We start from the raw sequence: 26,464 nt of genomic DNA, 5'->3' as shown, positions 1-26,464 counted from the left end.
GTATAATAGAATCAGGAAGAATAATACATAAAGAGCATGCAACTCATTTCACTGAACACATTTGTGCAAATAAATGATATCTCTGCAGTTCAAACAATTCCAACAGCATAACATTAGAGACAGAGCATTTGGAAATGATACAGAAATTTCAGATACGAATGATTTAAAGAGGAGGACAGATTAAGATCGGGGAAACTGAACAGGGTGTACACACAAAAATCCATTTCGCAATTGGAATGCCTCATTCAGGCAATTACATCTCTCTCCCTCAGTCTCAAATGGTCTTCTTCCCATTCGATTTTCTTCCACTCTCTGAGCCACCCCCAATAAGCAGTTCCCTTCCCTCCCCAGTTTAGCCTCATGCCTTCCTTTGCACTGGTATGTAATGGTACCTTTCTAGTACATGTTTGATTTTCGATGAACACACCGCACTGGTTTGTGACCAGGTCGGCCAGTTGAACCTCACAGAATATGAGTTGCCTGACTGGTCCACATTAACAGCCCAAATCAGGGAGCCCTGACTGACAGCTAAGTCGTGTGAGGGTCAGAGATGCTGACACCCTGGCAACTATCTCTGAATGAGGCAGTGCTAAAGTTGAAGACAGTTCATTTGTAAATAAAAGTTGAATTGGAGATCGACACTGGCCTCAGTGTATTTAAAATACATCTCCAGCACTGGGTTTGAATATTATTGTTATCCTTTTGTTATCAAACATCTCTGTGTGCAGTGCTCAGCAGGGTTATAACATGGAGATGTGGGAACAGGATTGTTTAGATTCCCTACAGTGTGGAAACAGGCCCTTTGGCCCAACAAGTGCACACCAAACCTTGGAGCATCCCACCCAGACCCACGCCCCTGAACACTATGGGCAATTTAGCATGGCCAATCCACCTAGCGTGCACCTCTTTGGACTGTGGGAGGAGATCGGAGCACCTGGAAGAAACCCACGCAGACACAGGGTCAAGGTGCAAATTCCACACAAACAGTTGCCTGAGGCTGGAATTGAGCCTGAGTCCCCAGTGCTGTGAAGCTGCAGTGCTAATCACTGAGCCACCGTGCCGCCCCATATCGTGTTGCTTTTGCACAAACTTTGACAAAGAGGAAAGGCCACTGATAATGGCAAATGCTGGAGAATCCAAAATAACAAAGCGTGGAGCTGGATGAACACAGCAGGCCAAGCAGCATCTCAGGAGCACAAAAGCTGACATTTCAGGCCTAGACCCTTCATCAGAGAGGGGGATGGGAGAGGGAAGTGGAATAAATAGGGAGAGGAGGGGATGCGGACCGAAGATGGAGAGAAAACAAGATAGGTAGAGAGGAGAGTACAGGTGAGGAGGGAGGGTGGGGATAGGTCAGTCCAGGGAAGACGGACAAGTCAAGGAGGCAGGATGAGGTGGTCGGTCGGAAATGGAGGTGTGGCTTGAGGTGGGAGGAAGGGATGGGTGAGAGGAACAACAGGTTAGGGAGGCGGAGACAGGCTGGGCTGGTTTTGTGATGCAGTAGCGGGAGGGGAAGAACTGGGCTGGTTTTGGGATGCAGTTGGGGAGGGGGAGATTTTGAAGCTTGTGAAGTCCACATTGATACCATTGGGTTGCAGGGTTCCCAAGCGGATGAGGAGTTGCTGTCCTTGCAACCTTCGGGTGGCATGATTGTGGCACTGCAGGAGGCCCATGATGGACATGTCGTCTAAGGAATGGGAGGGGGAGTTAAAATGGTTCGCGACTGGGAGGTGCAGTTGTTTGTTGCGAACCGAGCGGAGGTGTTCTGCAAAGCGGTCCCCAAGCCTCCGCTTGGTTTCCTCAATGCAGAGCGGGTCAGGAGTGAGGGGGCAGGTCACTGTGAGGGGGGTCAGGACTGCAGGGGCAACTCACTCTGAGCGGGTCAGCACGGAGGGGTAGGTCGCTGTGAGTGGGTCAGGACTGCAGAGACAAGTAGCTGTGAGCTGGTCAGGACTGCAGGGGCGAGTCAGTGTGAGCGGGTCAGGTCGCTGCGAGAGGGTCAGGATGGAGGGGGCAATTCGCTGTGAGCATCCCATTTCACTCTGTCACGGCATCCCATTTCACTCCGTCACGGCATCCCATTTCACTCCGTCACGGCATCCATGCTGCGTGGTCCATGCTGTGTATAAATGTGGCATAAAATCCTTACTTGTATGTTCATTTCCTCTTGTAATAACATGTGGCATCATTAGCATCCTTAATCACTTGCATTTCATCGGAAAGCCTGGTACAAACACCAGATAACATGACAGTCTGAACAGAACTCTTTTGCCAATGCTTTAAACATATAGTCATGTGTGTCTCAGTGAATAAAAATCCTCCTCATTTTACCGCAATTAAATCTCATAATAAAGGGAGTATGTCTGAAAGTCGTCTCATCCGAAGGAAAACAGACTTGCTCCAGGAAAGCTGCTAAAATATATCAAGAAAAATATATATGAAATGATTCTAGAAATTTCTGCAACACAAAGATCAAAGGAAACAATAGAGACATAGAGTTTGACAGCATGGAAACAGACCGTTTGGTCCAACTCGTCCATGCCGACCAGATTGCCTACGTAAATCTAGTCCCATTTGACAGCATTTGGCCCCTACCCCTCTATACCCTTCCTATTTTTATACACACCCAGATACCTTTTAAATATTATGTTTGTATCCGCCTCCACCATTTCCTCTGTAGTTCATTCCATCCATGCACTACCCTCTGCATTAAAAGGGTCCCTTTTAAATTGTTGCTCTCTCACCTTAAACCAAGATGTCTAGTTTTGGGCTCCCCACCCTCTGGGAAAAGACCTTGACTATTTACCCTATCCATGACCCTCATGATTTATAAACCTCTATAAAGTCACCCCTCAGCCGCCGAAGCTCCAGAGAAAATAGCCCCAGCCTATTCAGCCTCTCCCTCAGCTCAAACCTTCCAATCCTGGCAACATCCTTGTAAATCTTTTCTGAACCCGTTCAAGTTTCACAACATTCTTCCTGTAGCAGGGAGAACAGAATTGTACACAGTGTTCCAGAAGTGTCCTAACCAATACCTTGTACATCTGCACCATGACCTCCCAACTCCTTCACTCAATGACTGACCAATAAAGGCAAGCATAGCGAAAGTCTTCTTCACTAACTTATCTGCCTGCAACTCCATTTTCATGGAACTATGAACTTGCATTCCAAGGTCTCTTTGTTCAGCAACATTCCCCAGAACCTTTCCTTTATGTATATTAGTCCTGCCCGATTTGCCTTTCCAAAATGCAGCACCTCACATTCATCTAAATTCAATTCCATCTGTCACTCCTTGGCCCATTTGCCCATCTAAGCAAAACACCAATATACTCTGAGGTAACCTTCTTGGCTGTCCATTACACCTTCAATTTTGGTGTCATCTGCAAACTTACTGACCATACCTCCAATATTCACATCCAAATCATTTATACACATGATGAAAATCAGTTGACCCAGCCCTGATTCTTGTGGCACACCCCACATCAAAGAACTCTAGTCTCAAAAGCAATCCTCCACCACCACCCTGTCTTCTACCTTTGAGTCAGTTCTGTGTTAGTTTGATGAACACACTGTTAAGTGTTGCACTTACACATCACATTTTGGAAAACAAACCACACTGATTTTCTACTTCATAAAAAAAATTGTTCCAAGTCTTCATTATGCAGCACTGCAGTGAACTGAAAAGGTGTAGACTTTTAACCTGCATAGAAAGCATGTGCAGAAGTTAAAACAAAAAAAAAGCCACTTCTGTCCTAAAAAGACAATATTATATTACAAAAGGCCAGGGAAGTTGGAGAATGCAGCATCATGCTTCCTGCAGAGATCAAGTTTTGTCTGTGTTGTAAAAAACAAAAGAACTGTGGGCACTGTAAATCAGCAACAAAAGCAGAAGTTGCTGGAAAAGCTCAGCAGGTCTGGCAGCATCAGTGAAGAGTGAGATCTGAGGAAGGGTCACAGGACGCGAAACATTAACTCTGACATTGTCTACGTCATAGTGAGTTATGTCTATTGCTTCAGCAAAATCGAACCAACTCTGAATGAAAATCAATGCTGAAGAAATATCCAAAACATCCGCTGTCCCCGTTGTGGCTTCCTCTACATTGGGGAAACAATGCAGAGGCTTGGGGACCGCTTTTCAGAACACCTACGCTCAGTTTGCAATCAACAACTGCACCTCCCAGTCACGAACCATTTCAACTCCCCCTCCCATTCCTGAGAGGACACGTCCAACCTGGGCCTCCTGCAGTGCCATAATGACGCCACCCGAAGGTTGCAGGAACAGCAACTCATATTCTGCTTGGGAACCCTGCAGCCCAATGGTATCAGTGTGGATTTCACAAGCTTCCAAATCTCCTGTCCTCCCACTGCATCCCGAAACCAGCCCAGCTCGTCCCCGCCTCCCTAACCTATTCTTCCTCTCACCCATCCCCCCTCCCACCTCATGCCGCACCCCTATTTCCCCTCATCCCGCTCCCTTGACCTGTCCCGCCTCCCCAGACTGACCTATCCCCTCCCTGCCTCCCTACCCATACTCTCCTCTCCACCTACCTTCTCCTCCATCCATCTTCCATCCGCCTCCCCCTCTCTCCCTATTTATTCCAGAACCCGCACCCCCTCCCCATTTTCTGAAGGTGGTTCTCGGCCCGAAACATCAGCTTTTGTGCTCCTAAGATGATGCTTGGCCTGCTGTCTTCGTCCAGTTCCACACGGTGTTATCTCGCATTCTCCAGCATCTGCAGTTCCCATTAGCTCTCCTAAACAAAGGCTGCTGTCTTTCAAAACCCAATCTCAGATTTTGCAGATAGTCCTTACCCTGAAAAAATACCAAATATGTATAAAGAGGAAAACTGGAGGTGAAACCATTCAAAAAATTTTCATTAGCATAATAAATGTTCAAACTGTAAAAGCAGGTTAAGCACCTGTATATAAGGAAACTTTAAACAGACACTTGCAGCCAACAAATGAGAGAAATATCCATTTCTTGCTGGATTACCAATTTTGCTGTTGGGAAAATAGGCCTAGGCTTAGCAATGTACATTCAAACAAGATAGCCCCCTCTCAGAACTCAACACTCACAGTCGTAGAGTTCTGTTTTCACAGGTTGGCGTATAATAGCATCAAGCACAATACACCAAATCTTCTTTGGTACCTTTTCCTTCCATAAAACTGCTTTTAGTAGATGCGCACTGAATTCATTTTATACACGTTGAACAGTTGCTAAGTTCAAGAGGCCAGTTCCAGCACTTTGACTTGCATCTGCTTCATCATCAAAACAGAACAAAATAAAGACCCACTCTTTGTAAGTCAAGTTTTCCATTTTTAGTGACAAGGTGAAGTGCAAGAACTGCTCACTTGATGTTAAAATCTCCTAAATATGTACCTATATATTTCAATTCTGTGAAATATGTGGAATGAGTTCGAGAGAAGGATTAATTTTCTTGTGCTGGGAGAGAGCTGGGACAGATAAAATAGGTTGAATGGCCTCCTCCCATGCTAAAAATGTCCATAACTGTTGTTGGCCCTGCTAAATTGAAGTGGCCATCCTTTCATTATGACTGTGAGACGCAGCATGTTACAATAGATGGCACAATGAAGAAATCCTTTGTTATTAATGAATTTTTCAGCACTAGGCATTCTTCCGAAGTCAAATGTTCGACATACACCTGTTGCACTGACTTGGTTCCAAACAGTTATAATGTGGAGGTGCTGGTGTTGGATGAGGATGGACAAAGTCAGAGCTCACATGACATCAGGTTATAATCTGACAGGTTTATTTGAAATCACACAAGCTTTCGGAGTGCAGTCCCTTCATCAGGTGCGGTCAGGGAGGAAAACACACAGTCACACAATTGATAAGCAGACAGATCAAAACATCATACAACTGGTGTGAGTGGAGTGTCAGATAATAAGTCTTCATCCAGGATGTTTGTTTGTTTGCAGATATTTTGTTGAAGAAACACACAACTTGTAGTTACAGTCAGTGTGGTATCTTATAAATTCTTGCTTTTGAAATAAAGGTTAAAACTCTAAGACAGATTCTGAACACAAGCCTCTAAACTACAAGTCAGAGTCTGACCTGAGATGTCACCTTTTGTACATTCCTGTTGCGCTGCCTGATTATCATGACAACACAGCACTGACATGGACTTTATAAACGCTTTACTTGCCTCTAACACTCTTGGTCACCTGTATAGAGTTATTATCTGACACTCCACTCACGCCAATTCTATGATCTTTTGATCTCTCTGCTTATAAGCTCTCTCTCTCTGTGGTCACCTCACTAACTGCACCTGATGAAGGGGCTGCACTCCAAAAGCTTGTGTGATTTCAAATGAACCTGTTGGACGACAAGCTGGTGTCATGTGACTTCTGACTTCAAACAGTTATAGAATGTGTTTTCAATCCTACCGTGACTTGACAATAAGTCAACTTCTTAAAATTTATAAAATGAGAATGTCAAGTGAAGTATGTCTAACCTTGAGCATTTAAAAAAGGAAATATTACAACCATAGTATAGTCAGACAGTAAAGACAGAAGGAATGATTGAATCGACTGTGTCTGACGCCACACAATTAATCCCCCTGATGGAAGAAAGGTTGGCTGTGTTCTCTTTCTTCAGGAACATCCAGCTCATACCACCTTACCACTGCTTGTTTTATTCATCTGGTATTCCATCTAATTCCTTGCAGTCTTGGTCAAACCTTCATGTAATTTATTTAAATTTTCAATGAAATAAATTTAACTTTATATTCCACAATTTTAACATTTCCTTTTAAGGTTTGAACGGTTCAGTTCGTACAGTGCACATGTTGTGTTAATAATTGGAGAAGATGGTGGAAAAATCAAGATATATTGACAAGTAAACAAATGGCTAACTTCTGTTTCCTTGTCAGTAATGCCTTTTGAACAGAACATAAAGTTGCGCAACTATGTAGAGATAACAATTTAAAACTGGGAAGACCACTTTGTGGTCCCCACACCAATCTCTATTCACTACCTACTGATTGCATTACTCCGCCTTGGCAACAATGTAATATTACGCTTGTCTCAGCACAACCTTGGCATCTTGTTTATCCCATGATGAACGTCCAACAACACATTCATGCAATCCCTCAAGCTGTCTCTTTACATCTTTTCAATCCTGCCTACCTGTCTCTTGTCTTGGCTCATTAGCAGTGAAACCTTCATCTGGAACTACTTCACTTCTGGACCTGACAATTCCAATGCATTCCCTGTTGGAGTCCCACATTTGCCCATTGAAAACTTGACGTCGTCTAAAACTCCACTGCCCGAGTCTCACCTTGAACCAAATCCTATTCTCTGTACTTTCTACCTGACTGACACTATTAACGGTAATTTTATTAAATTCTCATTTTTGTTTCCAAATCGTTCCTTGGCTATGCCTATGGCTATTTTGGTAATCTCCACCAGTCCAACCATACTTCAGGATATCTGCACTCGTCTAATTATGTCCTCTTGCCCACTCTTGATTTCAAACGGCCCACTATTAGTTGCCAAACATTTAATTGTGTCGGCTTCAAACCCAACAAGAGACTTCCTGCACCTTCAGCGAGCAAACTCACATCCAGAACCTCAACCCAAACAACAAATCTTCTCAAAACTCGCTAACTTCCTACACATCTTAGCCTCTGTACGTTTCCTCTTTTAAGGCACTTTTTAAAACAATCCTCTTTCATCAAGCTTTTGATCGTCAAAACTAAGAACTTAATAAGGCTCAGTTGTATTCTGGGATCGTGAATACTCCTTTCAGACGCCTTCAAAGTTTCCCTCCATTAAAGAGATTTTATAAGTGGTTGAAGTCATTGCCAAGCAGAGGGGGACGAATTGGGGAGTTACTTCAAAGAGCTATGATATGCCAAACGACCTCCTTCCACACTGGCCAACTCTGATTCTACAAACACAAAAATGATTTTCAGACTTGGGAAGATCCCTCAAAAATGTCACAAGTAACCAGCTTATGGGCAGAGTCGAGCTGCTGAGATGATAGACCAGGATTTAGGGGTACCAGGAGTGATAATATGCTGAACACAATCAAATTTTGAGGTTGTAGAATGATGTGGTCTTCATCATTTTTGACACTTTGACCATTTTCCTTCCTTTCCACAGAACAAGTCAAATAGCGGCAGCACAATGTTGCATGGACGCTCGAGCCTGCTCCACCGTCAATGATGATTGTGGCTGGTCTTCCACATCAATTAAACTTTTGCTCATATCTCATCCTCTGCTCAAAACATCGATCTATTCACGTGCAGTATCCCTCTCGCTAACTTAATGATAATTCATTCCAATCACTGAACTCCGAACGCAGACCCACCCCAGGTCAAAAAATTCAGCTGAGATCAGGAACTGATCTCGCCCGTATGGCTGAGCTGGCTTTTAAAAAGTTTGCCAGTGAGAGAGTCTCAGTGAGAAACATTCATTAAAAAAAATAATTGCATGGATTGCTCTCCAATCCTAAACTCTATTCAAATTCAGTTGGCTGAACGGTTGGTTTTTGATGCAGACTGATGCCCTGCAGAGAGGGCTCAATTGCCATACCAGTGAGCTTACCACAAAGGGTCTTCGCCTCAACCCCTCTACTTGACTGAGGCGTGGTCATCTTCAGGTTAAATCATAACCAGTTGTCTCTCTCTAAGGAGTCGCCAAATGGCGTGCTAAGACTTTACCTTTAACCCTGATAACATGGCAACAAGCAGATAACTCAGCTGATGTCACTGGCTAATAAAATCCTCAATTATACTGATATTCATGTTGTGATATCATCAGAAGGCATGCTCAACTAAGTTTTAATTTGCAAATTAAGTTAACAACCATTCAATCAATATTACTGAAGTACTCATATTACTGATCGTCTCCATACAACATTGTGGTTACATCTGTTCATAAGTGAAGTGTAATGTAATTGCACTTACTGTGGTTTTATCAATGTGATCCTGCAATGAGTCAATAAGCAGGTCACCCACAGGTTGCCAATCAGTGTGGACCCCCTCAGCTGTTATCACATGAGCCTCAAGATCATCCAGAGCTTTCTGCAGTTCTTGAAGTTTCTCCAACGCCTTTTCCACCTGTTTCTGCCAGTTGCTTGCACGGGTTTTCAATTGCTCCCAATTTTCCTTCACTTCTGTTGACTGTTTGCGGACAGCTTTGGCAATTCTCTGGGCTCTCTCTTCCGGGGTACGTTCTGGAAATATGAAATGCAAATAATTTATCAACTATTCATGATTTTGATCGATAGATTTTCTTTCGAAACCCCTTTCCTTTAAAAGGTCTCTCTGGACTTTCTCCTGAAATTGGGATATATATTATAAGACTGAAGCACATCAATGATAAATTCTGTAATCAGCTAGCAGGTCGTCGAGTCATTAACAGATAATCACAGAGAACCAATACAAAGCCAAATAAAATTCCGCAGATATTTGAAATTTGTCACTACCAAGGAAGCTTTAAAAAAGGAAAAGGATTACTGACTAAATGGGTACAATTCTCAACAAAAGATTTGAAAAATCCTTTCAGTGAATCTTTCGTAGCTATGAGACAAACATCCAACACAAACCAACTTTCATCTTTCAGGACTGGCAAGTTAGAATGATAAACCCAAAGTCTACCCTGCACAGTTCTCTCTAGAACTCACTTAATGAGGTTGTTAAGAGATGTAGAGATACCAAAGTGCGCAGCTGGATGAACACAGCAGGCCAAGCAGCATCTTAGGAGCAGCAAAACTGACATGTTGGGCCGAGACCTTTCATCAGAAAAGGGGGAGCGGGAGAGAGTTCTGAAATAAATAGCGAGAGAGGGGGAGGCGGATCAAAGATGGATAGAGGAGAAGTTAGGTGGAGAGGAGACAGACAACTTAAAGAGGTGGGGATGGAGCCAGTCGAGGTGAGTGTAGGTGGGGAGGTAGGGAGGGGATAGGTCAGTCCGGGGAGGACGAACAGGTCTCGGGGGCGGGAAGAGGTTAGGAGGTAGGAAATGGGGGTGGGGTTTGAGGTTGCAGGACGGGATAGGTGGGCTGGTTTTGGATGCAGCCGAGGGGAGTGTGCAGCGGATCAGGGAGTCACCTGAGGGTGGTGGGAAAAACGTCTTTGGTGGTGGGGTCGGATTGCAGATGGCAGAAGGGTCGGAGGACGAGGCATTGAATCCGGAGGTTGGTGGGGTGGGACGCGAGGGCGAGGAGGACACTGTTTTGGTAGTTATTATGGGGAGCGAGTGTGAGGGATGAGGTGTGGGAAATGCGGGTGACACGGTCGAGGGCGTTTTTGACCACTGAGGAGGGGGAAGTTCCGGTCCTTGAACAACCCTCAACAGTTTCTCTTTCAATTCCTCCCACTTCCTACAGACAAACGGGGTGGCCAGGGTAGCCACATGGGCCCAAGCGATGCCTGCCTCTTTGGAGGTTACATGGAACGCTCCCTCTTCCGTACCTACACTGGCCCTCAACCTCACCTCTTCCTCCGTTACATCGATGGCCGTATCGGCACCGCCTCGTGTTCCCACAAGGGGCTCTAACAGTTCATCCACTTCACCAACACCTTCCTCCTGAACTTGAAGTTAACCTGGACAATCTCTGATACCTCTCTCTCCTCCCCAGACCTCTCTATTTCCAACCACTGAGAAACAAATATCCATTTCAAGTCCACCAATTCCCACAGCTACCAAGAATACACCTCCTCCCACCAGATTCCCGCAACACTTCATCCCCTATTCCCCATTCCTTTGCCTCTGCATCTGCGCTCCCAGGATGAGGTATTCTATTCCCGTATATCTCAGATGTCCTCATTTTTCAAAGACCACAACTTCCACCGCTCGGTGGTTGATAACGCCCTCGACCGTGTCTCCAGCATTTCCTGCAACAAATCCCTCTCACCCAACCCTGCAACAACAACCAAAACAAAGTCTCCCTCGTCCGAACGTACCACCCCAACAACCTCCGGATACAACGCATCATCCTTCGAAACTTTCAGATTCTCTGGGAGGCTACGGAACAGGCGGCGGAGCCTTTGGCCTTGATCTTTGAGTCCTCATTGTCTACAGGTTTAGTACCAGAAGGCTGGAGGGTTGCACATGTTGAGTCCTTGTTCAAGAAGGGCAGTAGAGATGCCCCAGGTAATTACAAACCCAGTGAGCCTTACGTCTGTTGTAGGAAAAGTTTTGGAAAGGATTATAAGAGATAGGATTTATAATCATCGAGCAAGCACCAATTTGATGGGAGATAGTCAACATGGATTTGTCAAGGGCAGGTCGTGTCTCACAAGCGTCATTGAGTAATTTTGGAAGGTGACCAAGCATGTGGATGAGGGTCGGGCAGTTGACGTGGTGTACGTGGACTTCAGTAAAGCCTTCGATAAGGTTCCACATGGTAGGCTATTGGAGAAAACATGGAGACATGGGATTGAGGGAGATTTAGCAGGTTGGATTAGAAACTGGCTTTGGCTAAGGCGGCAACCAGTGGTGCTTGATAGAAAATATTCAGCCTGGAGTCTGGTTCCTAGTGATGTGTCTCAAGGATCTATTTTGGGATCACTGCTGTTTGTCATTTTCATAAGTGACTTGGACGGAGGCATTGGTAGATGGGTTAGTAAGTTTGCAGCTGACACTAAAGTCAGTGGAGTGGTGGACAATGTGGAAGAATGTTGCAGGTTACCGGTAGACTTTGGATGAACTGCTGAATTGGGCGGAAAGGTGGCAGATGGAGTTCAATGCGGATAAATGTGAGGTGATTCACTTTGGGATGAATAATAAGAAGGCAGAATATTGGGTCAATGGAAAGATTCTTGGTCGTGTTGCTGTGCAGAGGGTGTCCATCTATGTCGATCCCTGAAAATTGCCATCCAGGTTGATAGTGCTGTGAAGGCGGCTTCGGTCTTTTAGGTTTTATTGGCAGAGGGATTGAGATCCAGAGCTGTGATGTCATGCTGCAACTGTCCAAAAAGCTGGTGCAGTCTCATTTGGAATATTGCGTACAGTTCTGGTCGCCCCATTACAGGAAGGATGCGGAAGCATTGGAAAAGGTGCAGAGGAGATGTTGTCTGGTCTGGAGCGAAGGTCTTCTGAAGAAAGGCTGAGGGACTTGGGTCTGTACTCATTGGAGAGAAGGTGGTTCAGAGGGGATTTAATAGAGACATACAAGATGATAAGTGGATGAGATCGGGTGGACAGTGAGGGTCTTTTTCCGAGGATGATGACATCAGCTTGTATGAGGGGGCACAGCTAAACAGTGAGGGGTAATAGATTTGAGATAGATGTCAGAGGCAGGTTCTTTACTCAGAGAGTGGCAAGGATGTGGAACCCCCTGCCTGCCAATGCAGTTAGCTCAGCCACATTAGGGGCATTTCAACAGTCCTTGGATAAGCATATGGATGATAATGGGATCGTGTCGGGGGGATGGGCTTAGATTAGTTCACTGGTCCATCCAGATCATCGCAATGGGCAAAAAAGCACACCGTTGTCTCTACTTCCCAGGAGGCGAAGGCAATTCCGTGTGTCCACAAGGGCAACTTTCACTGATGTACCACAGAAAGCATCCTATCTGGATGCATATCACAGCACGGTTCCTCTAGCAAAACAATCCCTAATTATTATGCTCCTGCCTTTCTTCTTCCAGGCAGAATTGGTTCTGCTTTGTCATAACTATATTGGGAGAAAATCCACGCTCAGTCTAAGTTAATTCTTCCAACAATTCAGATACCATGGAAGACTGAGAAAATAGTGGGTGTGTGTGGGAGAGAGAGAAAGAGAGAGAGAGACAAAGCCAGAGGGGTTGCTGGGGGGGGGGGGGGGGGGGGGGTGTGGAGACAGAGAGAGACAGAGAGAGCGCGAGAGAGACAGAGAGAGCGCGAGAGAGCGCGAGAGAGCGCGAGAGAGCGCGAGAGAGACAGAGAGAGACAGAGAGAGACAGAGAGAGACAGAGAGAGACAGAGAGAGACAGAGAGAGACAGAGAGAGACAGAGAGCGCGAGAGAGACAGAGAGCGCGAGAGAGACAGAGAGCGCGAGAGAGACAGAGAGCGCGAGAGAGACAGAGAGCGCGAGAGAGACAGAGAGCGCGAGAGAGACAGAGAGCGCGAGAGAGACAGAGAGCGCGAGACAGAGAGAGACTGTGAGAGAGAGAGAGAGAGAGAGAGAGACAGACAGACAAACAGAATAGGCTACAGAATGTGAGAGTGTGTGAGCGCCTGCATCAGGCAGTGAGAGAGATGTTGCTGAGGTGGAGATAGTTGAGAGTGTCGATCACCAACAATCTCTCCTGGTCCACCCAGATCGTCGCAATGGGCAAAAGCGCACACCAATGTCTCTATTTCCCCAGCAGGCTAAGGTAATTCGGTGTGTCCACAAGGTCAACTTTCATTTATGTACCAGAGAAAGCATCCTATCTGGATGCATGTCACGGCATGGTTTGGCAACAGCTCTTCCTAAGACTACAAGAAACTACAGAGTCATGAACACAGCATAGTCCATCATGCAAACCAGCCTTCCATTCGTTGATTCCACCTTTACTTCCTGCTGCCTCGGGAAAGAAACTGACATAATCAAAGGCCCTTCTCACCCGCCAATTACACTCTCTTCTCCCTTTTTCTGAAGGGAAGGTGTCAACAAGTTTGTATACATGTGTGAAAAGATTCAAGAACAGCTTCTTCACCGCTGTTATTCGACATCTGAATAGGACACTGAAAAGTTTAAATCTAATTTTGATCTCGCTCTCTGTGCATCTTCTCTGCAGCTGTCGCTATGTTCCATTTCACTAATGCGCCTTGTATGGTATGATCTGTCTATACTGCATGCAGAAGAAAACTTGTCACTGTACTTGGGCACATGTGACAATGACGACTCAAATCAAATTGACTGTGTGCAAGAGAGAGGTGAGTGTATGATTGTGTTCAAGAGTGCAAAGACAGTGCATGAAAGCGTGAGTGTGCGCATGACAGAATGTGTGTGCCAGTGACTGTGCTCAAGAGTGTGTGAAAGAGAGTTAGCACAAGAAGGGAAGTGTTACAGCATGCATGAGGGAGTGAGAGTGTCTCTAAGAGTGAGTGAGCTTGACAGCAAGCGAATTGGCAAGTGTAAGTGTGTGAGGGAGAGATTTGTGGTAGTGTGTGTGTACTTGAGAGTAACAGCATTGGCAAAAGATCCTGCGACAGTGCATGCAAGTGTGCCACAGAATGTGTGCAAGACCGTGTACGACTGTGTGGCGGTATGGACTATGAATGAGTGAGAATGTGACAGAGTGTGTTTGTGAGAGACTGTGTTCCTGACTTTTTTTTTGTGTGTGTAGTGTGTTTGTGCATGAGGGACAGGATATGCATGTGCAACATCGTGTGACTGTGAACTTCTGTTTGTGCCTGTGAGTGAAGTGATGGGGGAGAACAGGGAGAGGAGAGATAAAGACTGAGAGAGAGAGGGAGCATGAGAGAGAGATGAGATGAGGAATTAGAAATGATGAGTGGTCAATACCTGGAGGAAAAAAAGAACAGCGTCTGTGCGTTAAGAGAAGCCGCTGGATCTGATATGGAGGCTATTGTTTTATTGATTGTACTGAATGAAAAGCAAGTGTCACCTCTCAGTGTCAGGGGACAGGAGATGTGCATCAGAGAAGGAGATATAGTCAGCCTTGTTAGAGACAGCAGACACGTTGCAAATGCATAGAAACTGACATGAAAGCTTTCTTGTCAATATGTGACAAATATGACGAGTTAATATTGTACCTTTGCGCTCAGTAAAATCATAGAATCATGAATCAGAGAATCCATACTGTGTGGAAACAGGTCCGTCAGCCCAACATGTCCACACTGCCCCTCACAGCATCCCACCCAGACCCATCCACCTATAACTCACCTAACCGACACATCACTGAACACCTTGGGAAATTTAGCATGGCCAATCCACCGACCTTGCACATCTTTTGACTGTGGGAGGAAACTCGAGCACCCGGAGAAAACCCATGCAGGCACATGGAGAATGTGCAAACTCCACACAGAAAGTCATCAAAGGGTGGAATTGACACAGCAGTGTTAACCAGAGCCACTGTGCTCTATATTATGCTCATTAAGCTGCAAGCATTTTTTTTTTAAACGCAAGGAAACGTACCATCGTCACATAATCCAAGAGGTTTCAATCTTCTGTCAGCTTTGAGAACTTTATCCATATCCACAAGGACAAGGTGATGTTAATGGTGTGAGACCGGTTAGTATGCAGCAGCTCGTCATGCAAAAAAATTAACGGCACTTTCATTGCTTTTTTCCGAGGGGCGCAACAGAAAGACAAGAACATGAAAAAATCCTGAAATCTTTCTCCAATTTCAATCTCCAAGGGACCATCCATTCCTCAAAAGTCATAACCAAACTGAACATGGGCCTCCTGCAGTGCCACAAATGATGCCAAACGAAGGTTGCAGGAACAGCAACTCATATTCCGCTTGGGAACCCTGCAGCTCAATGGTATCAATGTGGATTTCACAAGCTTTAAAATCTCCTCTCCCCCCACTGCATCCCAAAACCAGCCCAGTTCGTCCCCGCCTCCCTAAACTGTTCTTCCTCTAACCTATCCCCTCCTCCCACCTCAAGACCCACCTCCATTTCCGACGTACTAAACTCATCCTGCCCTCTTGACCTGTCCGTCCCCCCCCGGGCTGACTTATCTGCTCCCTACCTCCCCACCTATACTCTCGTCTACAGTTTCCATCCCGGCCTTTTTAAGTCGCGTGTCTCCTCCCCACCGATCTTCTCCTCTGACCGTCTTCGATCCGCCTCCCCCTCGCTCCCTATTTATTTCAGAACCCTCTCCCTATTCCCCTTTTCTGATGAAGGGTCTCCACTCGAAACGTCAGCTTTTGTGCTCCTAAGATGCTGCTTGGCCTGCTGTGTTCATCCAGCTCCACACTTGATTCTCCGAGGGAGTGGTGGAGGCTGGGAAAATTACAACATTTGTGAGGCATCTGGAAGGGGATATAAATGAGGGGAGTTAAGATGGCTATGTAGCAAACGCAGGAAAATGGGACTGGATTAGTTAGGATATCTGGTTGACATGGACAAGTTGGACCAAAGGGTCCATTTCCATATTCTACAGCTCGATGACTCTGACTTTATCTGGTAAGTTGGATTCAGAATGGGCTGAGTTGGCAGGAAGCAGAAGGTTATGGTTGATCCATGTTTCGTGACTGAAAGTCTGTGTCCAGTGAGGCTCTCCAGGGATTATTGTTCGAGCGCTCACTGCTGTGCTATATCAGAATGATTTAGACTTAAATGTTTCGAGGGGAGATCACTAAGTTTGTGAAACATATGAAAATCGCTGAGATGGTAACTTGTGATGAGGAGAGCCCAGGATTGCAGGGTGATGAAAACAGGCAGGTCAGATTGATTTGTGTGGCAAATGGAAATTAATCTGAACACACACGAGGGGGTGCACTTGCGAACTACACACAAGGCGAGGGAATTCACCAAAATCCATCAACAGCATTTTCCAACTCACAACCACTTCCATTTAGAGGGACAAGGGCAAAAGTAAGATAGGATTCCTGTGTGACAACCCTGCATTTCGCTCTGTCATGACATTGAGAGTACCCACAGCGCATCGGCAACAGCTGTTCAAGTACTAAGCTCCCACCACCTTCTCTCTACTCGCATAATTGAATTCTGTTAACTAAATCATAGAACTCTGTTTTTGGAACACTAATTGGGCCATCGTTATTAAATCGAAAATTATTGAAAATGCTTCAGAACTTGGAATTTGCCTGTGAAGGCAGGCTTTTGTTTTTAAAACTCTTCCAAACAAATTAAAATGCAACACACACTCACAACGCATTGCTGCAGCAGCCAGGACATGATATTTCAAATCCTAGAGTAAAAGAACGCTCCACAACCGATTGGAATCAGCTCAATGCTGCAGCCCAATGACTTGAATTTTTTGAAACAGCATAGCCTGGGTTAGAGATCGTTTCAAGTCTTGACAGACCACCAAAACTGCCTGCAACATCAAGTTAATGTACCTTGGCTCGTTCTAGAAATGTAACGCATCATCTTTGAATTCATTTCCGAGATGTTGACAGCACTGGGCCTAGTTGCCCTCGAGAAAGTCAGGATGAGCTAGCTTCTTGAAACACTGCAGTCAATTTTGTGTAACTAGATTCACAATCCTGTTAGGAAGTCAGTTTCATGATTTTAACCATGAAGGAACTGAGATATATTTCAGTTTCAGGATCATCAGTAGCTTGAATAGGAACATCCTGCTGATGGGTCCCCATTTACCTATCGTTCTTGTCCTTCTAGTTACCAAATATCATCGTTTAAGACGACATGGCCAATAGAAATAGGTCCTTTGACCTGATCCTCCATCCAATAGGATAATGGTTCATGTCACACTCTGCATACCCACTTTGCTGTCCTTTCACCGTTACCCTTGAACCCCCAAAACTTGCCAAGAATGCATTTATCTCAGTCCTATGCGTGCTTTCGGACTTTTCCATCATAGATATCTATTGGTCAGGAGTTCCAAAGACACTCAGCGCTCTGAAAGAAGAAATTCCTTCTTATCTCATTTGTAAACTGGTGCATCTTTATTTTGAGATAATGGGAACTGCAGATGCTGGAGAATCCAAGATAACAAAATGTAAGGCTGGATGAACACAGCAGGCCAAGCAGCATCTCAGGAGCACAAAAGCTGACGTTTCGGGCCTGGACCCTTCATCAGAGAGGGGGATGGGGTGAGGGTTCTGGAATAAATAGGGAGAGAGGGGGAGGCGGACCCAAGATGGAGAGAAAAGAAGATAGGTGGAGAGAGCATAGGTGGGGAGGTAGGGAAGGGATAGGTCAGTCCAGGGAAGACAGACAGGTCAAGGAGGTGGGATGAGGTTAGTAGGTAGATGGGGGTGCGGCTTGGGGTGGGAGGAAGGGATGGGTGAGAGGAAGAACAGGTTAGGGAGGCAGAGACAGGTTGGACTGGTTTTGGGATGCAGTGGGTGGAAGGGAAGAGCTGGGCTGGTTGTGTGGTGCAGTGGGGGGAGGGGACGAACTGGGCTGGTTTAGGGATGCGGTTGGGGAAGGGGAGATTTTGAAACTGGTGAAGTCCACATTGATACCATTAGGCTGCAGGGTTCCCAGGCGGAATGAGTTGCTGTTCCTGCAACCTTCGGGTGGCTGGCATCATTGTGGCACTGCAGGAGGCCCATGATGGACATGTCATCTAAAGAATGGGAGGGGGAGTGGAAATGGTTTGCGACTAGGAGGTGCAGTTGTTTGTTGCGGACTGAGCGGAGGTGTTCTGCAAAGCGGTCTCCAAGCCTCCGCTTGGTTTCCCCCATGTAGTGGAAGCCACACCGGGTACAGTGGATGCAGTATACCACATTAAGCAGAGGTTCACCTGCACATCTGCCAATGTGGAATGTCATCTTGGGGCCTGGGATAGGGGTGAGGGAGGAAGTGTGGGGGCAAGTGTAGCATTTCCTGTGGTTGCAGGGGAAGGTGCCGTGTGTGGTGGGGTTGGAGGGCAGCGTGGAGCGAACAAGGGAGTCACGGAGAGAGTGGTCTCTCCGGAAAGCAGACAGGGGTGGGGATGGAAAAATGTCTTGGGTGGTGGGGTCAGATTGTAGATGGCGCAAGTGTCGGAGGATGATGCGTTGTATCCGGAGGTTGGTGGGGTGGTGTGTGAAAACGAGGGGGATCCTCTTGGGGCGGTTGTGGCGGGGGCGGGGTGTGAGGGATGTGTTGCGGGAAATGCGGGAGACGCGGTCAAGGGCGTTCTCGACCACTGTGGGAGTAAGTTGCGGTCCTTGAAGAACTTGGACATCTGGGATGTGCGGGAGTGGAATGCCTCATCGCGGGAGCAGAAGCGGCGGAGGCATTGGGAATAGGGGATGGAATTTTTGCAGGAGGGTGGGTGGGAGGAGGTGTATTCCAGGTAGCTGTGGGAGTCGGTGGGCTTGAAATGGACATCAGTTACAAGCTGGTTGCCTGAGATGGAGACTGAGAGGTCCAGGAAGGTGAGGGATGTGCTGGAGATGGCCCACGTGAACTGAAGGTTGGGGTGGAAGGTGTTGGTGAAGTGGCTGAACCGTTCGAGCTCCTCTGGGGAGCAAGAGGCGGCGCCGATACAGTCATCAATGTAACGGGGGATGAGGTGGGGTTCGGGGCCTGTGTAGGTGTGGAAGAGGGACTTTTCCACCTTCGGTCCGCCTCCCCGTCTCTCCCTATTTATTCCAGAACCCTCACCCCATCCCCCTCTCTGATGAAGGGTCCAGGCCCGAAACGTCAGCTTTTGTGCTACTCAGATGCTGCTGGGCCTGCTGTGTTCATCCAGCCTCACATTTCATTATCTAACATCCTGGTAAATCTCTGTTTCTCTGTCATGCCTTGTCTTTGTAAATATTTTTGAGTCAACTCCAAATTTAGCCACAGTACATTCACCCCTTTCCTCAAAGTCATGAGTAAACAAGCTCAAGACCTGTGGTTCCTTCAGCGCTACCTCATTTCTTACCGACAAGCCAACCCTGTTATCTCTGTCCATTTTTATCAGTGCTAATGGGAACAGCAGATGCTGGAGAATCCACTTTAACAAAGTGTGGAGCTGTATGAACACAGCAGGCCAAGCAGCATCTCAGGAGCACAAATGCTGACGTTTACTGAAGTATAAGGGTCTCGGCCCGAAACGTCAGCCTTTGCGCTCCTGAGATGCTGCTTGGCCTGCTGTGTTCATCCAGCTCCACATTTGGTTATCTCTGACCATTTGCCTGTTCTTTCTATAGGACATGAATCATTGGATATTTAGTTCCCAACAACAATGTCTCTGTGATACCCAGAGCGATCAATCTGCACCACAAACTCATTCACTTTGTTTCATACACTCCCTGCAATTAAATACAAGATCCTCAGTCCGCCATTTTCGGCCACCGTTCTTATCTGCTGCACCTGAAGTCAGAGTCCTGACCATTTCCATACTTTTGGTCCTATGACTTGCTCTGGAAACTTTGCTGAGCACTTACCAGCTTCTAACTTTTTCCATAATTTTCCATGCAACTGAACTCACCCGCTCCACACTTTTTATTTTAACGCTCTACCCCCGAGACCTAGCTCTGTCTTTTGCCAGGATACTTGTCCCCATATGATTCTTGTCGAGCCTATGCCACCAGAACAACTCCCTCCTTCCCCATACCCATGCCAATGTCCCATGAATTCAAACACATTTCTGCCATGCCACCATTTGAACAATGCATTTACATCTTGAATTTTCTTCACACTGTGCCAAATTGCTCAGATAAGAATGCAGAGATTACTACATTTCTGGTTCTGCTTTCTCACCTCAGCGCTCATAATCCCTCAGCAGAACCTCTTTCCTCTTTCTTCCATATCAATGGTACCTGTGTGGACCACGATAGCTGGATTTCTACTCCTCCCACTTCAAGTTCCTTTGTAGCCGAGATGGAATATCCTGAACCTGGGCACCAGGCAGGCAACACTACTTTCAAGACTCTCGATCCTCATCACAACGAACAGTGTTCATTCCCCAAACTACACTACCTCTGATTATAACTACATTTCACTTTTTATCCCCTCCTGAATGTCCCCCCTGTACCACAGTGCTACAGTCAGCTTACTCATCTTCCCTATACCCTGCACTCTCATCCACACACGAAGAAAGAATCTCAAAGCTGTTAGATAAGATCAAAGACCAAGGTTCCATCTGCACTATATCCTGGATCCTTCCACCTGCCCTGTTCTTTGTCACACTCTCACGTCCCTGGCCACTGACCGAGTTTCAGCTAGTTAATCTAAGGTGTTTGACTGCCTCCTGAAGCACAGCATTCCCTGGTAACTCTCCCCCGCATGATTTGTTGATCGGTCAAAACTGAGGTTCTAGTTCATCAACCCTGAGCTGGAGTATGGGGTATGACCACTCCCCCGTCACGTAGGTATAAATCATCGTCTGGCCTGGCATCTCCATTTCAATTACTTCGATCGTAATTTGATTTAAAAACATTCTGGTCTTTTAGTTTGTAGCCTGTAAATATTTCTCCGACTTAGTTTCAATCTCAAAGTTCCTGATAATAGATTCTTAAACCACTAGCTATCACCAAACAATGAGCCTGGTTCACCCTCTGGGTCCCTGATTCTGGCTTCAATTTACCCTGTTTCAAAATAAAATGCTTATGAACTAACAGGCAAAAAAAACAAGCAAATGGCACCTCTTACACTCTGCACAGACATTGCCACCAAAATATACATTCACTCTAGATGCGATCTCTCCTTCCAGAACATGCAAAGCATACTGATCCCGAGCAATACACGACCTTCAAAACCTCAGCTCTCAGCTTATTACTTTTGAGTACATTCTCAAATGCTTTCTCCAAGTCCAAACACAACACATTTACTGGCTTTCCTCTATTAATTCTCCTTCCAAAACTTCCTCCAAAAACCAAAACAATTAGCCAGACATAATTTCTCTTTCATCAGGCTATGGTGATTCTGTTTGATTAGATTATGACTTTCCAAATGTCCTGCTACTATTTTCTTCATCGCTGATTGCCACATATTTCCAACAATAGATGTTAGGATGGTTCGGTTGTAGTTATCTTCTTTTTGCCTCTCTCCTTTTTAAATAGGGATGTCACATCAGCATTTTTCCAGCCCTCAGATGCTTCTCTCGAATCTAAAACTTTTTGGAAAATTACAATCAATGCATACACCGACTCTGAAGCTCATTGTTTAGAATCTTAGAAAGTCAACCATCACGGCAAAGAGTCTAATCTGCTTTTATTCCATCAGATTGTCTACTGCTATTTCTCTCATGGTACTGATGGTGTGGTAGTGATGTGTTTAATTCCTCCCTGTATTCTGTAGTAATAAGGGGATCCTTGAAGTATCTTCCACTGTAAAGACTACCCTTTTCTCATTGTCGTTGTTCCTGGATTTAAAAATTAACCTGGCCATCTCAGCCGAGCATATAATTAATGGCATTACCTCTAAAACCTTTTCTGCTAAAGTGTTCAATAGATTGCTACAACCTGAAAGAACTAATTCTTCCCCTAAATTAATAGGCAACCAATTTGAAAATGTGGCCTCTGGTCGTAAAATCTTTCACAAATGGGAGTAATCTCTACAGATATACACCATCAAGCCTCTTAAGCATCTTAAATGTTGAAAAAATAAGATTTGTTTCAATCTTATAAACTCCAAAGAATGTCGTCCCAGCCCGCCCAACATTCTGAAGCATAGCAATCCCCTCCGCCATTTCCGAAATCAACCCAGTCAACATGAGGTGTTCGGCCTATGCAGCATTCACTCTGTGGCCGTACACGACTTCTAAGTTACCATCCCGCTGCTACGACTCTACTTCTATTTACGATGCAGTCCTCTGTCCATCCGAACATACTGCCCTTGAACACATGGGCTCTTTTCTTTTGAGACACCTTATGAGCTGTACCTTATCAAATGCTTTGTTGAAATTTCAATGTACAACATCAACTGGTGGTCCTTCGTCAGTAATGTTTGTTTCCTTCTCAAAGCACTGTAGCAAGTTTGTCAAGTATTATTTCCCCTTTATAAAAGGATGTTAACTCTGTAGGATGTTATAGCACACTCAGTACCCTGTTATTTCATCTTTCATTGCCGGCATGAACATCTACCCAGGTTCACCTAAATTGGCAATACTGCCTTACTATTTTGTCGAAGTATCTTTGTAATAATGGTGTTATGTTCACAATCTTTCAATCCTCTGAGAATTTTCCACAATCTAAGGATTCTTGGAAGATTATCATCAGTGCCTCCATTGTAGCTGTCGCTGCATTGTTCAACATGAGAGGATACAACTCATCATACCCCTTAGATATTTTCTCTACTGATTGGAGTCATGTTTGGAATTCTGTGCAGTGACATTCACTTTTAACAGTTTGCTAAATACTACCACGAACAGAAATTGCGATCCAGCTGCAACTAAACTAAAGCTTTCAGCACGGAAGAAAGTCTTTCAATTCATTATGAACCTAATAACTCCTGAAAAGGGCAATACAATTTGCCTCAGTCCATAAATGTTCCTTCTCCAACATCCTGAGATGCATTATCTGTATTTCTTCAAATTTACCACAGAATCTGTTTCAATCACCCTTTCAGCAACACGCATGACAACAATTCGGCATTTTTACTCCCCCTGTAGCCTCCGTTGCACACGTGCATTGTTAGATGATTATTTATTTGTGTGCCTGCTTTTTTGCTCGAATGGAGAAAGGTAAATTTCTGTTCTTTTGTCATCAGAACTATTGCCTCCTCACTCTCATCTTCCTTGTTTTATCCTGTGCTGGAATATTTAATTTGTTGACATATCTGAAATATGTTGTTGAATGGATTGGGTTTTGTAACATTGCATTCCCCATAGACCACCTACCCATCCTGTTGCTTGTTCTAACAGTTATTATCTCGCAGAGTGGAAAATGCAGTTTGAAAGCAATGGAACGTTATCGATGAAGAACTTGATGCATAAATTGCTGCGATCTTCCAAACTACAAACTCACCTTCAATTCTTTCTCGGTCAGAGCATTATGCCGGCGCAAATAAATCGTGTTCTCAATGGGACTTCCAAAACCATGGAATTGAATTTGCATATTGATTTCTTCTTCCCTCTTCAGAAATGCAAACTAGCATCGTGATGAAGCTTCCAAGGCGATGATTGTGTCCTTCGATGAACGGAAAAGTGACTCTTAGATTCATGGAAATATTTCACTACTTCTATAAACATGAAAGGCAAACATTCTCCCTGCATATGACCCAGTCTCATTTTATCGTATCTTTCTGATTTTACATGCCACGGGACAATCATTGCAGTGTAACAGAAATGTTGATCATGGAAATTTATCACTGTTTTCATAAATAATGGCAAATTTTCAACATCTTGCAATTGTATGAAGGCTCAGTCTCATCACACCTCGCCTGCTGCACAAAGACATTCTTACACTGCTTTCAATGTTAGGACTGAAACAAAACACAATCGTGATACAAATGCATCAACGCACTACTTTCAATAGGATCTGATATCCTTGCCAGGCACTGGAGGGGTTGCGGAGACTGGTGCGTGGATAAAGTCGTTCCTCTGTTCAAGCAGGAAAACAGGGACTTTCCAGGAAACTACAGACTGGTGAGTGTCTCATGTCTCAAAAGTATGGGCTAATAAGGGACAGCCAGCATGGTATTATGCGAGGCAGGTTATGTCTTACCAAGTCAGTTGAAGTTTTCAAGGAGGTGACAAGGGTGATCAATTCGGGTAGAACAGTTGATAACATACATACATGGATTTTACGAAGGTTTTCAATAAGGTCCCTCATGGTATGCTCATCCAGAAGATTAAGATCCATGAGATCCATGGTGACTTGGCCTGCCCATATCAGGCAGACGGTAGCGGTGGAAGGCTAACAAAGATAACACAGTATAGGGCTCGAGGAACACAGCAGGCCAGGCAGCATCAACAATGTCAGCTTTCCGGTTCCTCTGATGCTGCCTGACCTGCTGCGTTCTTCCAGCATGTACAGTTCTTGCCGTCTCAGTGGTGAAAAGCTGTTTTTCTGGCTGCAGCTCAGTGACGAGTGGTGTTCCGCATCGATGTGATTTCTGCTGTTTGTGATATGTGTAAATGACTTGGTTGCAAATGTAGACGGGGGATTAGTAAGTTTGCAGATGATATAAGGACCAGTGGACTTGTGGACAGCATGGAAGGTTGTCAAAGGACACAGCAAGATACAGACCAATTGCAAACACGAGCGGAGAAATGGCCGATGGAATTTAATCTGGGCAGGCATGAGGTGTTGCATTTTAGGAGACCAAGTGTTAAGGAAAGGGATACACAGTTAATGGTAGGACCCCAAACAGCAGTGATGTCCAGAGGGATCTTGGGGTCCTAGACCATAACTCCCTGACAGTAGCCACACAAGTAGATAGGGTGGTCAAAAAGGCATATCGCATGCTTGCCTTTATTCATAGGGGAACTCAGTGCAAGAGTCAGGATGTCACATTGCAGCTTTACAAGACTTTGGTGAGACCACACAGAGTATTGCATTCAATTCTGGCCGCCATATTACACTAAGGACGTGCAGGCTTTGGACAGGGTGCAGAAGAGATTTACCAGCATGCTGACTGGAATAGAGGGTATGAACGAGAGGGAGAAGCTGGAAAAACTCTTCGTTTTCTCTGGAGCAGTAGAAGCTGAGGGCAGGCTTGATAGAAGTCTATAAAATTAGGACATACATAAATACAGCTAACGGTCAGAAAATTTCTCCCCCGGAGTTGAAGTGTCCACTATGAGGGGGCATGCATTTAAGCTGAGAGGGGGGAAGTTCAAAAGAGATGTGAGGGGCAAATATTTCACACTGAGCATGTTAAAAGTGTGGAATACATTGCCCGGGGTGGTAGTGGATGCAGATACGATGAAAGCATTTAAAAGGGACTTATAGTTAAGTGCGCGAATAGGTAAGGAATGGAGGACTATGGATCAAGGACAGGCAGAAGGGATTATTTCATTTGTTGTCATGTTTGGCCCAACGGGCACATTCCTGTTGCTGTAGTGTTCCAAGTTTTATGCTCACTTGTATCATGATTGCAAAAGTAGGATTGGGAAGAATTTTTGAGAAGCGTTTGTGAACATTATTTCATGGAAGGACAAACGGATAAGGATCAGGTGACACAGCACAGACAGATTTTGGAGCCCATGATGAATCATAGGGACCTCACAAGCACCAATGATCAGAGGGATCTCAGGATCTTGATGTGCACGCCTGTTGATCCCCCAATGTAATGGACCAGGTTGTTGAAGTGGTTTGGAAGGCACATTGGATACTTGTCTTTATTAGACTTAATATAAGTGATAGAGTTTCAGAATAGGCAGGGTATGTACAAAATGTTGGTTAGGCCCAACAGTGAAGTCAACGGTGAGAAAATACAGTGAGACTTGGACAACTATCAGGCTTGGCCTGATAAAGGTTAAGTTACATTTGCGCCATACAAGTGCTAAGCAGCAATCAGCTCCAACAAGAGAGAATATGACCATACCAAAAAAATTCCATGTCCTTACCCTCACATCATCCTTCCATTTATTTTTTTTTTAAAACATGCAAGTGCTATCCAAGCCATGCAAGGCTATGGGCCAGGTGTTGGAAATGAGGTTAGAACAATTCAGTGCTTGTCCTTGACTGTCACAGAATCCGTGAGCTTAAGAATGTATTTCTCCTGTATTGTAGACGACTCAGGTGCTTGACTATCCACTAAACCAAGGTTAACACTGATCTAAAACTAAACTGGGTCAGTTATACAACCAGCAGTAGCCAGGTCCATGGTACAAACCACCCTGCTGTGGGACAGGGTCAGGCAAATCCAAATTAGCGGACGTGGTTGGAGACTCATTCGTTGGGGGCATAGATTCTGCAGCCACATTTGAGACACCAGGGCTGCGCGTTGCTTCCCTGCTGCCAAGGTCAAGGACATC

At 45.3% G+C, this 26,464-nt stretch overlaps 1 long non-coding RNA gene across 1 annotated transcript; it reads right to left on the bottom strand.

The window, feature by feature from the left end:
- LOC132209310 (uncharacterized) lies at positions 1–23,668 on the bottom strand. The gene is made up of 3 exons (XR_009445413.1): positions 23,508–23,668; positions 8,934–9,202; positions 1–4,813 (listed from the first exon to the last, which is right to left on the bottom strand). It is a non-coding gene; the product is annotated as an uncharacterized LOC132209310 (long non-coding RNA).
- Between the last annotated feature and the right edge of the window lie 2,796 nt (positions 23,669–26,464).

This window comes from Stegostoma tigrinum, unplaced genomic scaffold (assembly GCF_030684315.1).
Source record: "Stegostoma tigrinum isolate sSteTig4 unplaced genomic scaffold, sSteTig4.hap1 scaffold_84, whole genome shotgun sequence".
Taxonomy (NCBI): domain Eukaryota; kingdom Metazoa; phylum Chordata; class Chondrichthyes; order Orectolobiformes; family Stegostomatidae; genus Stegostoma; species Stegostoma tigrinum.
Note: the sequence above shows the minus strand (reverse complement) of the source record. Positions and strands in the feature narration are given on the sequence as shown.